The sequence below is a fragment of the Gossypium hirsutum genome, chromosome A07, assembly GCF_007990345.1.
Source record: "Gossypium hirsutum isolate 1008001.06 chromosome A07, Gossypium_hirsutum_v2.1, whole genome shotgun sequence".
NCBI lineage: Eukaryota > Viridiplantae > Streptophyta > Magnoliopsida > Malvales > Malvaceae > Gossypium > Gossypium hirsutum.
The window spans coordinates 68,261,210-68,280,299 of record NC_053430.1 but is presented as its reverse complement, the minus strand read 5'-3'; the positions used below and the strand labels follow the sequence as shown (position 1 = coordinate 68,280,299).

Below are 19,090 nucleotides of genomic sequence, written 5' to 3'. Positions count from 1 at the left end.
ACTTTCGATTCATCATCATATACATCCAGCTCAATCATTTACACATCTATGCATAATCAAAATAGCAACATGTACTTATAATATCATATTATGCATACAAACTTACCTCGTACTCGAAATTGTCAACTTGAACGTTTATTCTAAAATCTTCGACTTCCCTCGATCTAAATTTGAATTCCTCTTTTCTTGATCTATATGTATTCAAAATTAACCCTTTTATTCACCAAATCATTCAAAACAATCCATATACACACACAATTAGGGCATTTTGCAAACTAACCCTCACATTTTCACATTTCGACACTTTAGTCCCTATTTCACAAAATCACAAAATCACAAAATACACATAATTTGCATATACACAAGCTTAGCCAAATTCTCCTAGTACTCATACTAGTCTACAAATTTCATTTATTTCACATTTTACTCCCTCAAAATAATATTTTCACAATTTAGCCCAAATTATTCAATTTCATCAAAAATCCAAAGACAACATATGTTAACCCAAAACATACATTTCATAAATCATCAACTAACATCACAAAGATCATAATTTCATCAATGGCGTAACTCAAAATCATCAAAAAAATCAAAAATTGAGACATGGGCTTTATAGTACACTAAGCAAAAATTACAAAAACGTAGAAATTATCAAAAATCAATCGAAAATCATACCTCAATCAAAGCTTTCAATGGCCAAACCCTAAAACTCTTTTTCTTTTTTTTTCTTCAATTTTTGACACAAAAACAACATATAATGCCTATTTGCATGTTTTATTTTAACATATATTAACTTATTAAACATTTTACTATTATAACCTTTATTAAACCATTATAAAATCACATAATGAATGGTTATTTATGTCCATTCAAACTTCCAATGGTCAAATAACAACATAAGGACCTCTCATTTAATAAGCCAAGTCAAATAAGCACTTTTAACATCTAGCACATAACTTTTACCTTTTATGCGATTAGGTCCTTTTTACAAATTAAGTACACAAACAGTTAAATTTTCATACAAGACTTTCACACATGCTCATTCACATGCAACAGGCACGTAGAATAATATTAAAATATTTTTCCAACTCGGATATGTGGTCTCGAAACCACTATTCTGACTAGGGTCAAAATCAGACAGTTACAGTGAAACATAGAATTGCCATGTCATATCACCCTCAGACAAATGACCAAGTTGAAATTTCTAATAGAGAAATTATACAAATTCTAGAAAGTGGTGAATCCATCCCGAAAGAACTGGTCTACTAGATTGGATAAAGCTCTATGGGCATACCTATTTGCATTTAAAACTCCACTAGAGATGTCACCTTTTAAACTTGCTTATGGTAAGCCATGTCATTTACTTGTTGAACTTGAGCATAAAGCGTTTTGGGTGATTAAAAAGCTGAACATGGATTGGGCTGCTACTAGCAGCAAGAGATTGCTAGAATTGAATGAAATGGAAGAGTTTTGAACACAAGCATATGAGAATGCTCATTTGTATAAGGAAAAGACCAAGCGATGACATAATGCCAGAATTTTACCAAGGTAATTTGAACCTAGATAGCAGGTATTGTTGTTTAATTCTATGCTCAAATTATTTCTTGGTAAGCTGAAATCTCGATGGTCAGGACCTTTTGAAGTAATTCAAGTGTATCTGCATGGTGCTGTTGTTGTTAAAGACCTAAGAATAGGGTCTATATTCAAGGTTAATAAACAATACTTGAAGCACTATTGGGGTGCTTCTATAGAGCATAACAACTAAAGCATTAGCCTTCGTGATGTTTGAATTTTTGTTTTAGTTAATAAGTAGTTTTTTCATTTTATTTCCCATTATTATTATTATTAAAGCGATTTCATTTCTATTTTTTTATTATGAACAGGAGTAGGATAAAGAAGCTTAATTTGTTAAAATGTATGCAGATCAATAGTTTGCTGCAACATTACAAAGAAATGTTATGCCATGAAAAATTGAATGACAAGGTGTTAATAAAGTTGATCAATTAGGAAATTCCAAAGGAAAGATTTTTTAGACAATGCATTTAGTAAAAGTTAGGGAACCCAAAGTATGAGGCCCACAATGTAAGGCTTCGTTATTTCATCTTTCCCCCAAAAAGTCTTGTTAGTTTTTAACCTTTCCTCCACGTCATAACCCTTCTCTCTCACATTTCTCATTCCCTAAAAGCTGTCATCATTATCCCTTTTTATTTTTTCCAACTAGTCCACATCTTCAACTTCTCACAAAGTTTACATTTTTATAGTCCTCTTGTCTTCAACCTCTTTGCTATTTGTTTTTTTTACTCCATTATTTTTATTTTTCTATTTCACTGACGTTTTCTTTATGGCGAGTGTAAGAAGTACTTCTAAAGCAGCTGAATCTTCAAGTGTTGGCACTCCACAACCAAACATATTCTTCAATATTGTTGTAGCCACAAGGTATTCCACTAATAATCTAAAGTGGCTATTTTGTTTTGAACAAGGATTTTTGCTGAAGGATGAACCCAATATGGGGTACGATGAATCAGTGTCATCGATTGTAGAAAAGCACAACTAGAGCAGGTTTGGTCTACACCCAGGGGATGTTTTGAGTAAAGTGGTAAGAGAGTTTTACGCTCATGTAAATTCCCCAGATTCTCTCTTTATTTATGTGTGGGGTAAATTGCATAGGTATAGGGTGAATGTAACACCCCTAACCCGTATCCGTCACCAGAATAGGTTAACAGGTATTACTATACTCATAACACAGTTCAAAACAACTGAACATCACATATAATCTCAATATAGTAAACGTCATTCAATCACAATCAATATTTACATAAAATTTAGTGTACAATGCTTAAACATACATTCGAAACCAAATTGATATCATATAAAATTTCAGAACTTATAAAAGAATTTTTAGCTTTTAAAAGGTCACACACCCGTGTGAACAGGCCATATGCCTCACATGGAACAATGATAGAGGATCTGAGTCAACATTTAAAATTGTTCTTCCAGGTTTATGATTCCTTCAAATACAATGTGGTCACTGATGGCACTATTCATCTTCGATTGTTCCCCTTTTCATTAATTGATAATACCTTTTCTTGGCTAGATTTGTAGTCACCAAGATCAATCACGACATGGGACGAACTCGCAAGAAAATTCCTAAAAAATTTCTTCCCCATTAGTAAAACGGTCAAGTTAAGAAGAGAAATTTTGATGTTCAAGTATTTAGAAGGAGAAAACCTTTACGAAGCATGGAAGTGTTTCAAGAAGTTGATTTAAAGGTTCCTACATCACGGATTACCTGATTGGTTACGACTTCAAACTTTTTACAATGGGATGGATGTGCATTCGAGGTTAAGATTAGATGGAGTAATAGGAGGAGCCTTGATGAATAGAACGTACGAGGATGCATAGGAATTAATAGAGAGTATGACAATGAACTCCTACCAGTGGCCAATTGAATGTCATACATATGGCCAAAGACCATCTACCGTGAAGGCTGTCCAAGAAGATGACAGGTACTAGCAATTATTGGACAGAATCAATCAAATAGATGTTGAAAAGGGTGCACCGAATATCTATAGATGAGACAAACCATTCTTCCACTATATTAATAATCCTACTGAGGATGTGAACTACATCAAAAATAGGTGTGGAAATCCCTCTTCAAATACATACAATCCTGGATGGAGAGATAATCCGAACCTGAGATGGGAAGGAAACCAAGGAAGAGGTAATAACTCGAATCAAGTTAAAAACACTAACTATCAACCTCCTTATTTGCAGAAACCTCAAGATAGGCTAGCCTAAGTGACCATACAATATGTGATCAATGTTTGGATAGAATCGAGGAGGAGAAGCAATCAATGAGGATGGGCGAAGCAGGTGCAGCCTGAGTGCGCCAACTAAAAAAGAACATTGAATAAACTTGAGGATCAAATGAGCTAATTGATTAGCATGATGAGTGGCATCAAAATAATCCTCGTAGGGAAGGGAAGGAGCACGTGAAAACATTAGTGTTTTGATCTTGAAAAGTACTGACTAGCCCAAAAAACCCGACTCAGGAGGTAAATACGAGAATACCGATAATCTTCTGGAAAGACCTTAGAGGCTAAAGATGAACTGAAGTCAGATGAGGTAATTGCATCAGTAGCTAAGCCAGAAAAATAAAAAAAAGATTTTGTCATTACAAAGATACCATTCCCTTCAAGACTAGAAGAAAAGTAAAAGTAGGATGAGGACAAATTTGTAAGTTTGCTGAACTTTTTAAAACCGTTAAACATTAACTTGTCTTTAATTGAATTAATTGAGAAAGTTCCTAAATATGCCAATTTTTTAAAGGAAATTATGTCTAGTCATAGGAAAATTAAGGTAGGTGAACAAGTTAATACAAGCGTTTCTTATAGTAATATTATTTCAAGACAAGTTCCCCAAAAGTTAAAAAACCCGAGAAATTTTACTATTCTCATAGAGATAAGGAGCATTCATTTTAATAGAGCTCTATGTGACTTAGGAACTAGTATTAATTTAATGCATTCATCCATTTTTGAAAAACTAGGGTTAAGGGACCTCAAAAATACTCATATAACACTACAATTGGTCGACAGATCCTTAGTGCATCCGAAAAGAGTACTGGAAGATGTGTTAGTCAAAGTGCGCATTTTTATCATCTGGATAGATTTCGTAGTTCTAAACTTTGAAGAGGATTGTGAAATACCTATCCTCCTAGGTGGACCTTTCTTAGCTATCTCAAGGTTTACTATTGATTTAGAAAAAATGAATTAACCATGAAAATTAATGGTGAGATTAAAACTTTTAATTATGGTCACCAACTGAGCAAGGAAGGTAGGAGGAAGTCAGGGGAACATTGTAAGGAATTATTTATTTCTAACCCTCCCAGATCAAGGGACATACTTCCTTTAATCTATGCAGGTAAAAAAAGGATGTGCAAGGAAAAGCATAAGATGAATAAGGTGGAATGGCATGACGGGTGATGGACCAACACTAACAAAACCAGAGAATTGTCCTTTTGTGAAATAATGATGCTATCGAATGAACCTGACAATAAAACTTGAACTTTCTAAATTAACACTTAAATTTTTGTAAATTATTGTATATTTAGCTAAATGTTTAGTCTAGAGTTTAATTTTTACAAAATTTATGTTTCATAGAAACTATAACACTCTAGAAATTGGAATTTTGGGTGAAAACAGAGCCAGTGTTGCAACACGATAGCCCGTGTTGCAACACCAAAGGTAGAGTTGATGTAATTAAGGAAATCACTTTGATGTTGTGACACAGACTTTGTGTGTCGTGACACCGAACCCAATATACCCAGGAATCCAAAAGACTAGAGTGTGTTGCGGCATCGAACCCCAATGTCGCAACAATGGTAAACTGCCAGGGATGTTGTGACATTACTACAATTTTCTGTAAGGTTGACTTGATCGAATTATGCAACTCGATTTTTAACCCTTAAAACATTAGTTTTTATCCTAAAACCCTCTCATCTCACATTCTAACCTTCCTTAACATCTTAAACTTCTTAAAACTCTCTAAATCCTTAAAACCTATTTTCATTAAAATCTTCAATTTATAAAACCTTTTTTTGCTATTTGGTATATTTGTGGATGCAGGATCAATATAACTGATTGGGAACAAAGTAGCAAAGGCTACAACACTGAGGTTAAGGGTTCTAAACTTTCTCTATATTGCTACATTGGGAATATTGCTTGATATCTCATTCGTATTAGCATAGATTATAGTAAAAAAATGCCACCTAGGAAGGTTAAAAGGATGATTGTGCAAGAACCGCTGACGGTTTTGAATTCGTTAAAATTTCAAAACCAAAATGCCGAGAAGTACTACCTTAAACTTCAAGGAAAAAAATTTATTCAAGAAAGGGGATTCAAATCATCAATGGTTCTTTGTAATGAAATATGGTCCTTTGTACGGTATCATAGATGGGAGCAATTCTGTGTCATTCCAAAGGAAATAGCTGTTATTCCACTTGTACAAGAATTTTATGCCGCTCTTAAAGATAAGGAAACTAGACGTCCTTATGAACAAATGTGGAAAATAGTGTAGGTGAGAGGAAAATATATACCATTCTCTCTGAAAAGATTTGCAAATATTATGATGCCACATACTATGAATCAGATTATTTACAAAATATTGATTTCATGGAGTTTAAAGAATGAGATAGGGAAGGCATCATAAAATACTTAACTAAAAATTGAGGAGAATGGAACGTCTAACGATATACTGGACTACCAACTAATTTCAATTAAACTATAATGTTTTCGGTAACTAAAATGTGGGTATAGTTCATTTGCTCCAGAATTACACTTGCCCTTAATGGTTCTAATGTTAATACATTTCGAGTATTTTTTTATATGGTATTTTATAGAAAAAGCAAATGCGCATTGGAGAATGGATCCATCTAAACATGAAGCATTGCATTAGTGGCAAGAAGGTTGGGATTTTCTTTCCCCATCTCGTGATGATACTTTGTAAAAGCATAGAGGTTCCAATGGATAAAAATGAACAATTCATGAAGCCAACAAGAAGCATAAGTGGAGATTCGCTATACACGTAATATGTTGAGCTCCAAAGAAAACAAATTATCGGTTAGAACCAGAGAATGAAAGAAAATATGGATGTTCCAACATTGCTGAAATTAAAAGAACAATCAAAAGATTAGAAAAGAGTTCTTGGAAGAACTGAAGAAAAACTCGATGGAATGATCATATGGATTCAAGAGACAGGCTCGGTTCTCTAAGAATTCGCCTGGCTGAATGGGTTGAGAGCTCCAAATTATTCACCAAATATGTTCGATCACACACATTATAGAGTTAAAGAAAAAGAGCCTACTTCATGAGATGACAGTGAGGGGGATGAACACGATATACCAACAGAAGACAAAGACTATAAGGTAGTATTCCAACCACAATACTCTACACCAAAATGGCTAGTCATCCAAAGCCCAACCCACCATCAAGAATATGATTTGGCAAAAAGAACAACTCCAATGGAAATGGGGCATTTGCCTTGGTTTGGTTATTCAAACTTAAAACTGAATATTTATATTTTGTATTTGTATTAATTTTTGGATGATTTTAATTTAACCTTGTAGGAGTAGGATTGATAGTATATTACTAGTTGTTTTGTGTTTTGTTTTAATTTTCTATGTAGGAGCCAAAAATGAAGGAGGCATAAACAATTCAAGCTTGAAACAATCAAAGGAAGAAACCCCCACCAATAGTCTATGGAACTATCTTGATCAATCGGTTAACTTCTTTAATTACCTTATTAGGAGCTACACATTGAAGACAATGTGTTATCTAAAGTGTGGGGGGTAACATAGAAAATTTGTTTTAAATTTTTATACTTTTCTTTGATTTTTCTTTTCATTTGTGTGCTTGAGCTTGTAGAAATACAAGTGGTTTGTTATGAGCATGTACATAGGTTGCTTGTATTTACAATAAATTTGGTATGAGAATAAGTGATTTTAAATTTTGATATTAGACTAGTAATTTCAATATATTACACAGTAAGTAGGCATTAAAGCAATTGAATGTACTAAATGATATAAAGAATACAGGGAAATGAGCATGCTAGTATGAATGATATAGAGTTGTGAATATTGAGACTAGGGATGACCTAAGGCATTGTTTGGAATACACCCAAAGCCAAAAAGCTAACCCTATTATTTATATTTAGTACCTATTTTTTAGCCAGAAAACACTTCTTGATGAACCTTTAATACAAAAATCGAGCCAAAATATCAATTTGTACTTACCTTTTTCTTTGGTCCTAAACTACACGACTATAGATGTTTGACCATACGTATTGAAGGTTAAGTAGATACATCATGGTAGATTTTTAAAAAATAGAGTAAAATAGGAGGGATCGGTGTGATATAGTAATTATAGGTTAGCTAATATGTTCAACAAAAGAAAATTTCTAGAAGAAAATCAAAAGGAGTATGACATGTACTTGAAAAATAAAAGCATTTATGAGTGAGATGTCCTAGAAAAAAAATGTGACAAAGTCACAAAAGTACAAAAGCTCATTCATTAGTGCACAAAAGCTCATGAGCTAATAATGATTGTTATATTATGCTGTGACTTCCTATGTGGAGAAATAAGGAAGGTGAAAGAAGGAGAAATAAGGTAGTGAGCGGGAAAGGGTTACTAAGGGGGAGAATAGGGGACAATATGATGTGCTAAACTATTTTCTTGCTTGAAACTTTTTGATGCTTACTATTCTTGAAATTCATACTTGTCTTAAGCTTCAAAATGTTATAAGCCAAAAAGTCCTATGTGATCTAGGTAGACTTATTCACAATTTGAAATCAGATTGAATAATTGCATTTATAATTATTTGTATTCTTCTAGGATAATCAAATTAAATTTATAATTTATTGCTGGATTCTTATATTGGAGACCCTTAATGCTTGTATGCTTTGTAATATACTGAACTTAGGTGTTTGATATCAAAAGTGGTAAGTCAGTTATATCTCATGCCAAGATTATGCTTGAATATAAAATGCCTATTCATGTGCTCCAAAGCTAACATTTATACTATACTTGCTCAAGGGTCGTCTTTTCATTTCTTGTTTTTGTTGTGTTGCTTCAGGACAGACAATGACTTAAGTGCAAGGGAGTTTGATCTATCGTAATTCGATGTAGCAGATTAAATAGTTTTTGCACTTTAGTAGCTTGAACATAAGCATTTTAGTTATGTTTTAATTACATTTGAGCAAGTTTAGTTAAGTGTAATAAAATGTGTTATTTGAGTCTTTTATTGACCTTAGGGGCCAAATGAAGCCTAAGAGTGAGCAAATATACTTTGTGAGTGTGTAGGAGACCATTATAAGGCGCATTAAATGAATATTGGATGCTAGGTTGCAACACGAAGCATGCAATGTCACAACATAGGGAGCAAAATAAGAAAAGTCCAAGATTGCTTTCAATGTCGTGACATAGCCCTGAAGACACCCTGAGGTTGAGCATACTACCCTCGACGTCATGACATAGGATATAGTGTGTCGCAACATCGCCTCTGCATGGGAAATTAATATGAGTGATGGATGTTTTGGTCCACACAATCTAACTTTAAGCTCACGAACTTTAGTTGAGCTAGGGTTAAAGACGACGACCATCCTAAGTCTATAAATAGACTCAGCTAACACATTTCATAGACACCTCTTTTCTATTGTATAATTTTTTATTTAGTTTTAGTCTTTATTTTTTTCTTTCTCTTAAGTTTTAGACTTTATTTCCATTCCTGTTATTTACTTTCGGTAGTAAATTAGATTCAGAAGTTAATTTCAAACTTTGTGAGGATTTTTTGTTTAAAAGTCAATACAATTAGGCTTATTCTAAACTATTACTCTTGATATTTCTATTCATGTTCATTATTTCATTCAAGTCTATATGGTTTACTAGATCCACGAGGAACTAATCCTCGTGTGGGGGACTAACAAGTGCAGATATGAATAATTACCTGTTTTGTTGGGATTCCTTAACGGATCAACTGTTCATGAGAGGAAGAACCTAAATCCTAGGCTTGACAACCCTAGGAAATCATCAAGGTGGGAATTAACCTAAAATTTGTATGGCCTATCCATGAACACCTTAACCCTGAACTGGTTTGGACTGTGAGGTTGGGAGACAAGTAGTCCTTGCCTACTCAGTATTTCAATGGATGTATCAGAAGATCTTGCTAGGGTATTAACTAGTTGATTGAACAAGAAAGCTTGAGACAACAGTTGATTATGATTACTAAAGCGAGCTAATCACCCATGTCCAGATTTGATATTTATTTCCTTATTTGATTTCTTGCTTTCCATTCATTTAATTACTTTTATTTCTTTTTGTATTATTTATTATAATCCAAAAACTTTTCTTTTATCTCTTCATGCTATAAACTAATTAGAGTATTAATTGGATCTATTTATGTTTAAGGTAATATTAATTTAGTGCTTGCCTCCTTTAGGTACAATCTTTGGAGTACTTACCTACTCCATTGTAACTATATTACAACTTGACTCGTATACTTATGGATATCATTTTTCTATATTTTTTTGTGCAAGATTTTTACTCTAGACACTGGTACGTCTAGAGGCGACCAGATAGTTTCCCCTTAAAAAGGAATAATCTTGATAGATATACCTATCACTTAGATACCCTTTATTAGTACCTCTTTCTATCCTTAGGTTCCAAGTAATCCCCTCTTTAAAAACTTAACTGTTCGGAGGACATACGGTTTTTGGAAAACTCTCGCTAACCTTCCAAGGTCGTCCTTTAGCATACAGAGTTCCTTGAGCACTTTTTGGAAATTCCTAATGACGAATCCTTACCCGCGATCCACGAATAAATCCATTTTCATTTACCTTTACACAAGGCATCATCTGTACGGCTTCCCATAATTGATTCTAACTGGGTTACCACCTTACGCCCTATAGGCTTCCTTATTCACTACTTTGGTAGACTTTTCCATTCCTATTACTTTTTCCCTTTTATTCCTTATATTTGCTTGCTAGCTATCGCTTGTCAATACTTGCATTTTTCTCATTTGTGTGATTTTCCATGATCACCGTCCTAGTGGACTGTAAAGACCCGAAAGTTAGTGGTGTCAAAAATAGTGGTTTCTAAACCCCATTTCTGATATTCAAGCCCATAAATATTAAATATTTACGAGGTTAGTGTAAAGTTTAATTGAAGTTTGGTCCTCTAATTTTGTTAACCTAATAGTTAATTAAGGTACAAGTGTTTCAACTATAAAGTCAATGGTGTTGGAAATGAGGTATTGGGACCTCAATTTTGTAAACTGGACTTGTAAATATTTTTATTAAATATTTAGAAGTTATATAATAGGGGAATTGAATATTGGATAGGTAATTTTATCGAATTAGTGTTTAATTAAAGTACAATAACTAAATTGTAAAAGTGAAAATAGTTTAATTGTTAACGAATCTTTAATTACAACATGGAAACAGGGCTTAAGTGGCAATTAAACCATCATTCTATTAACAATGGACGATAGTGGTTGGATTAGTGTTGATTAATTTTATAAAGTTTAATTAAAGTAAAATAAAACAAGTAATAAAATAAGTGCAAATAAAGAGAGAAACATCACCTCTTTTATCTTCTTACACTGATTCTCCATGGCCAAGGAGAAGAAAAATTTTGGCAATAGGGTTTGTGACTTTGAAGCTTTAATTAGTTAGTGCAATTTAGTCATTTTCTTGTCATATGTTTTTGAAATCTTGGGAGCTTAATCTAGCTGACTCGTGTGTTATTTTTCAGAACTATTAAATTTTTAGAATGATACCATTGATGAATCTTTGAAGTTTTAGGTATTAAATTAATATATTTTAAGCTTAGAAGTGAAAAAGGACTAAATTGTGACGTTAATTTATAGCTTGGTCCAATAGGGACTAAAAAGCGTTAATTCTAAAATTTATGGTAGGAATGGAAAATACGATGTACTAAAAGGGCCATAGTGAAAACAAATCAAAATTATGTGTTCTATATTAAAAGTTATGTTAGTCCCGATTTGAGGGACTAAAATGAATAAAATGACAAAGTTGCCTAAAATTACAATTGAATGTACAATTGCTTGTGTAGTGATGAATTATTATGCTTGTTTAGATCCATAGCAAACATTGACCCGGATTCATCGAGAAAAGAAAAGAAAAGACAAAGTCGTTGGCGAATAGCTCAGAGTTTACCATTTGTATTTCTATAACTCGAGCCTTTTCAATTGCTGTATTCATGAATTGTATTGCATGGTAATAATATAAGGTAAGCTGGAAATGATAGAGTGTGCTGAATTGAATCGATTTGAATTAGTTGTTTGTGATAAGGACTAAATTGAATTAATTTGAATATATGATATATTGTTATAATTATGCAATTGAATTCAGATTGTGTTGATTTATGCTGTCATATATGTGAATTGATGATTGGTTGATAAAATTATGTTGTGAAATTGAGAAATTGATTGTTATAAATTGAAATAAGGATGGATAATAGATATTGGATTATGGATTCGGAAATGTAAAATTAGATTGTATAATCAAGTTGTATATTTTGACATGTAGATAGTCGTATTAATTTTCATTTGAAATTTCATTTGTTGGTTCATGCATTACATAGTTTATATTATGTTGTAAAGTTCAGATATAGAAATGCCACTAAGTTATACTCAGCGTGTGGTTTTATTTTCGTGTGCAGGTCAAGTTTTCATCCAGTATGCTCGTCGAAATTAGCATCCAGTTGCAATCTCAGACTCAACTACTTGGTGATGGGTTTTTTTAGTTAATGGCATGTACCTAAGGGAGTCTTTTGGTGTCAATGTTATATTGGGATGAATGTTGATAATTTGGCATAGTATATGTACATCTAAGATTAATCATTAGTAGTATGTATTAGGTGATTATAAATGTGTGGAATGTATTCAAAGATTAAATAGGTACAATTCAAGTTAGTAGTTAAATGTGGTTTATTGAATGATGATTATTAGTGAAATGGTTAATTAAATAACATGCTAATGCTAATATGAATTGGTAAGACAAATGTTGGTTAGGTTAAACATGAACAGGTCATTGTTGATAGAGATAATATGTATTATGGATGACTAGGCTGGATTTGGAAATGTTTTGAATGTGAATGAATATGTGTTGGATTTGGAAACGCAGGTTGTAAGTAAGCATTGTTGGGTATATGAATATAGGCTTTGTTTTGGATAGGGTTAAGCATAGAATAGGTCCCAAAAGGACAAATTTTGTACCACACAGTTGGCCACATGGCAGTGTGACACACACGAGATGTGACATGGCCGTGTGAATTTTGTTGAATAATTGGATTTTTTTATCTACACAGACACAGTGTGTTACCCGGTTGGTATACATGACTGTGTGACCTCTATTTTGCACAATTTCTTTTTTTTTTGTAATAGTTTCAAAATGATCCCTATTTGATGTTAGGTCAATTCTTGAGCTTTCGTAAGCCCAATTTGAACCCGATTTTGTTTGCAAAGCATGAATTATGTGTATGTATGTAATTATTAAATGTTTAATTAAAATTTTGAATTATTAATTGCATGTAATTATTCTGTTGATTATCGTAACATCTTAGTGCTCGAGTCCGATGACCCGGCCGGGTGAGAAGTGTTACATGAACTACCCCATTTTTATTGTTCCAATGGACTATCCCCTGATTACCATCCTAGTGGACTATCCCATGATTACTACCTTGGCGGACTATTGATAAACCATAAAAGTAACATTTTTTAATCCCATACTTGGCATATTTTTGGATGATTTATCATATAATTTAGTGAATTAGATGCTTCTAAACCTTTAATTTCATGTTTTATACTCAGGAGAGCATAGGGGAACAAAAGGACTAGAAAATGAGCCAAAAACAGACAAAACAGGCTGATTTAAAGAACCACATGGCGAAGACTACTTCCACACAGGCAGAGCACACACCCGTGTGATCCATACGGGCTGGCCACACACCCATGTGGCAGCTCATGTCGATATCGCTCCTTGTTTACCAAACACACAAAAAAACCATTTTTTAGGGTTTTTGAGCAGTTTAAAGTCTATAAATACATACTAGAAGAAGACCAAAGGGAACACACAGAGCAGAAAGCAGAAATTTCTCGAAGGAAGCCATTGGAATCACTAGGAAGTAGATCCACTTCAAGATTGAAGATCTCTATTCAAATTTTTCTAGAAGTTTATTTGGGTTTTTATGTTTGTAGTTTTTCTAAATTTAAGATGTTTTCCTTTTACATTATGAACTAAACTCCCAAAATACCTAGGGAGGATGTAACACCCCGAACACGAGGCCGTCGCCGGAGTCGAACACGAGGTGCTAACAGACTTCAAACCACTTAAAAAAAATTTCCCAGACAAGCTGCCAATCTGTGTACTAGTCACTTTAAAAATCATATCTTGAGTTCTGAAACTCGAAATCCAGTTCCGTAAATTTTCCCTGAAACTAGACTCATATTCCCATCTACATATTTTTTTATAGAATTTTTGGTTGGGCCAATTAGTACAGTTTATTAGTCAAAGTCTCCCATGTTACAGGGATCGACTACACTGACCTTTGCGCATTACGACTTGGATATCTCCCTGTACAGGGCTTCATTACTGATGTCGTTTGTTTCTATAGAAACTAGACTCGAAGGGGAATCCATGCACATATGGCATGACTTCTAATTATCTCTGGTTAATTTATAATGAATTTCTAAAGTCGGAACAGGGAATCCAGAAATCGCTCTGGCCCTGTTTCACAAGAGTTTAATTATCTCCTAACATACAGCTCATATAGTCGTTTCGTTTCTTCTATATGAAAATAGACTCATCGAGCTTCGATTACATAATTTATTCATTAATTAATTCCACTCCTAATATTTTTAGTGATTTTCCAATCTCAAGTCACTGCTGCTGCCAACATCTGTTACTAAAGCAACTATGCCTATTTCGTGATTTCTCCTTGATTTAACTAGTAATTCATCATACATATCACAAATCATGATCATGACTAGCCATGCCAAGGGCTAATCATTGTCAAACATCTCCCTACTACACTATTGCCATATCATGAATTTTGACACCAAAAATAATCAACCATGACATATGGCATAATAATCGAATTTCCAAGACTTACGACCTAACATTATAGAACCAAACCCATCCGAACATTTATGCCATTTTCGCATGGCTAAAAGTTTACATACCAAATTTCAACAAAACATATTAGCCTATACATGCCGAAATGTTCTCCTAGACCGACTAAAAAGAAGATACCAAAAGTTGCTAGCCGGTGTGATGACTTCGATGACGGCCCGATCACGCAAAAAGAGACGAGTCCAAGAAACCTAAAATAGGTGACAAGGAAACACCGAGTGAGTATATAACTCAGTAAGTCATAAGCAATGCACTACCATCCATTAATAACATTATCACAAGAGGAAACAAAATGGAACGAGGCTAGTTACTCCATCCATACCGAACCATACCATAGTTCCTTAGACCTATCGGTTCAATCTCATACCAAGTCATGCATTCACATTCCATATACTAATCAATAGGATATTTGAGGCATTTTCATACATCATTGTATTTTCGTTACAATCATACAACTAAACGACCTTTCACCTATTCCACGATAAATCTTATGTACGTGACTTCAGTTATAATTGTCACATAGGTTCAAACTTACCAAGCTCAACTCCAAATATAAACATAGCGCCTATTAGCCATGAACTCAAGGTACTTACCCGATCCGCTGTCCGTGATCAACTTAATAATGTCGCACACTTAGTGTCCATAGTGATTCAAAAGTATATATTAAGTCCGCACACTCAGTGCTATATAATCAACTCGCACACTTAGTGCTACATAATCAAACTTGCACACTTAGTGCTATATAATCAAACTCGCACACTTAGTGCTATATAATCAAACTCGCACACTTAGTGCTATATAATTAAACTCGCACACTTAGTGCTGTACAATTTAAACCCGTACACTTAGTGCCAATCTCATGATCATAAATGTTTATACCCGCACACTTAGTGCCGAGATCAACGACTCAATATATCTCACCTCTTTTCTTTTCATTCAACACTTTCATCACCACATGCATACATGTATATATATATATTTATCATTCCATTCAGCATCATTACATAGACGTTATGACCATTTAAATTAATACAAACTATATGCTTAATGACTTACTTTGTGTTGGGTAAGACGGTTCCAACTCGGCTACTCGATGATCTTTTCTTTGCCTTTGCTTGACTCTCCTCCTTTAACTCCTTGAGCTTAATCAATAAATCAACTAGTTTAACCATCTTGCTAAACATTCATAATTCAATTACACATGCATATGTATGTTTGTATATTCGGCAACCATCCTCACTAATTACCCATTTAGTCGATTATACACATAATTAAAGGTAACATCACGAATGGGCATACTTATGTATATATATATGTATATATACTTCGGAATGGGCATCACAATTAGATTTAACACCACCTTCATACTCAATTAGATGGCCGAATGTATGTATATATGTACAATGTCAACTATAACATCATTTAAACACCTAATTTCATCTCATGAACACTTGATCGAATTTTCCTAATCTAGCATATTTTCACATCTATTTGTAACATCATGTAAATCCACATATAACTACATTTCTTAAGTTCCACATCTTAATGCCCATTATAGCCACTCCCATAGTCTAAATCTAGCAATCGGCAACACCCACCTTTCCACTATGTTAGCCGAATACTCATTCTCTTCTTAGTCCTAAATTCGGCACCTCCAACAAAATAGCTTAACAATTTCAACTTTCATGCTAACATAACAAGCAACTTAACACATCCATATAACTAGCATGCTAATAGCATCAAGGTATCAACTAAAATTTTTTTAAGCTCCTTAGCCGAATCCTAACTCTCCAACAACCCCAAATCCAACCATGGGATAGATAGAATTTAGACTCATCACCCAAAGGTTGTGTAAACTTCCAAAAATATCATTGAACATACCTTGATCTAAAGGACCACCTTGGCCGAATCTTGCTTCCTCTTCTTCCTCTAGTTACGACAATTGCAAAAGAAAGAAAACATGAACACTCCTTCTTCCCTCCTTATTAAGCATTCAAAATCCCTCATTTTCATGCCACAACATCAAACACTCCTCCTAGATACAAGCAATGGCCGAACTTCTTCAAAATTTTTCTCCCTTTCTTTTTCTTGGTTTTTCGGCTAGGAGATGGCAAGTATGAACACCCCTTTTTTTTTTGTTCACTTTCCTATTATTATTCCCATCATTTGTTAACCAAAAAAAACATATTAAATTAGAATGAGTGGAGCATCATCACTCCTTGGCCGGCCACCAGGTATTTTATGGGTAATTTGACATGCAAAGCCATGCTTCCTCTCCCTATTATTAATTACTCCTTATAATTCATCTATCATCTTTTCTAACTTCGTCAACTAGGTCCTTTTCGAATTAATTCACAATCCTAAAGCTAATATTAAGCATTTAATTTCTCATATATTCGCTGTCACACAAAAATTTATGTAATTAAAACACAAAAATAAATTTTTGGCTCGGTAATGTGGTCTCGAAACCACATTCCGACCAGGGTTTAATTTGGGTTGTCACAACTCTCCCCCACATAAGAAATTTTCGTCCCCGAAAATCTTACCGGTAAATAATTTTGGATATCTATCCTTCATAGAGTCCTCAAGTTCCCAAGTGGCTTCTTCAATTCCGTGTTTATGCCACAGTACCTTCACTAATGAGATTTTCCTGTTTCGTAGTTCTTTTACTTCACGTGCTAAAATACGAACTGGTTCTTCTTCGTAACTCAAATTAGATTGAATCTCGATCTCCGATGGAGGAATTACGTGCGATGGATCGGACCTATATCGTCGAAGCATCGAGACATGAAAAACGTTGTGAATCTTTTCGAGCTCAGGGGGCAAAATTAATCGGTATGCAACGGGTCTAACTCGTTCGGATACTTCGTACGGACCGATGAACCTCGGACTCAATTTGCCCTTACGACCAAATCTAAGCACCTTCTTCCAGGGTGAAACTTTGAGAAATACTTTGTCTCCAACCTGATATTCAATGTCTTTTCTTTTCAAATCCGCATACGACTTTTGACAATCCGAAGCGGTTCTCAAACTTTCGCGAATTACTCGGACTTTCTGCTCGGCATCCTTAATCAAATCAACCCCAAGGATCTTACTTTCACTAAGTTCAGTCCAAAATAATGGGGTACGGCATTTACGACCGTATAAAGCCTCGTAAGGTGCCATCTTAATGCTTGACTGAAAACTATTGTTGTAAGCGAATTCAATCAAAGGCAGATATCTTTCCCATGAACCACAAAACTCTAAAACACAACATCTCAACATATCCTCGAGTATTTGAATTATCCGCTCAGATTGGCCATCAGTTTGTGGATGAAAAGCGGTGCTAAAATGCAGCTTGGTACCCAAAGCTTCTTGCAATTTCTTCCAAAATCGCGAGGTGAATCTCGGATCTCTATCCGACACGATAGAAATAGGTACCCCGTGTAATCTCACAATCTGAGAAACATACAATTCGGCTAGTCTATCCAATGAAAAATCCGTACGCACGGGGATAAAGTGAGCCGACTTAGTCAGTCTATCAACAACAACCCAAATCGCATCCTTCTTACTTGCTGACAATGGCAGTCCGGACACAAAGTCCATTGTGACTCGATCCCATTTCCACTCGGGTATCATGATCGGCTGAAGTAATCCTGAAGGCACTTGATGTTCCGCTTTCACTTGTTGACATATTAAACATCTCGAAACAAAGTCGGAGATGTCTCGTTTCATACCATGCCACCAAAACCGACTTTTCAAATCGTTGTACATTTTCGTACTCCCCGGGTGAATTGACATTCGGCTACAATGGGCTTCGTTCAGAATCATCGAAATGAGTTCTGAATTTCTTGGAACACACAACATACTTCTGAACCTCAAACAATCGTCATCATCAATTTGAAATTCGGATTCCATATTCGGAATACATTCAGCCCGTTTTGCAACCAATTCATCGTCGACTTTCTGAGCTTCACGAATTTGATGAATCAATAATGGTTTGGCCTTTAATTCAGCTACTAACACATTGTCGGGTAGAACAGACAAGTGCACATTCATCGCTCGTAAAGCAAACAGTGATTTCCGGCTTAAGGCGTCCGCAACCACATTAGCCTTTCCCGGGTGGTAATCAATGACAAGCTCATAATCTTTCAACAACTCAAGCCAACATCTTTGTCGCAGATTTAAGTCTCTTTGAGTCATCAAATATTTGAGACTTTTGTGATCCGAAAATACATGGCACTTTTCCCCAAACAAGTAATGCCGCCATATTTTCAAGGCGAACACTATGGCCGCCAATTCAAGATCATGGGTCGGATAGTTTCTTTCGTGCGGCTTTAATTGTCTCGACGCGTAAGCCACAACTCGACCTTCTTGCATCAACACACAACCTAGCCCGAGTAAGGA

The 19,090-nt window shown here is 34.6% G+C and overlaps 1 non-coding gene across 1 annotated transcript; it reads right to left on the bottom strand.

Annotated features, from left to right (window-relative positions):
* Window positions 1-3,180: 3,180 nt before the first annotated feature.
* LOC121203883 (small nucleolar RNA R71) lies at window positions 3,181-3,287 on the bottom strand. Its single transcript, XR_005898816.1, has one exon. It is a non-coding gene; the product is annotated as a small nucleolar RNA R71 (small nucleolar RNA).
* Between the last annotated feature and the right edge of the window lie 15,803 nt (window positions 3,288-19,090).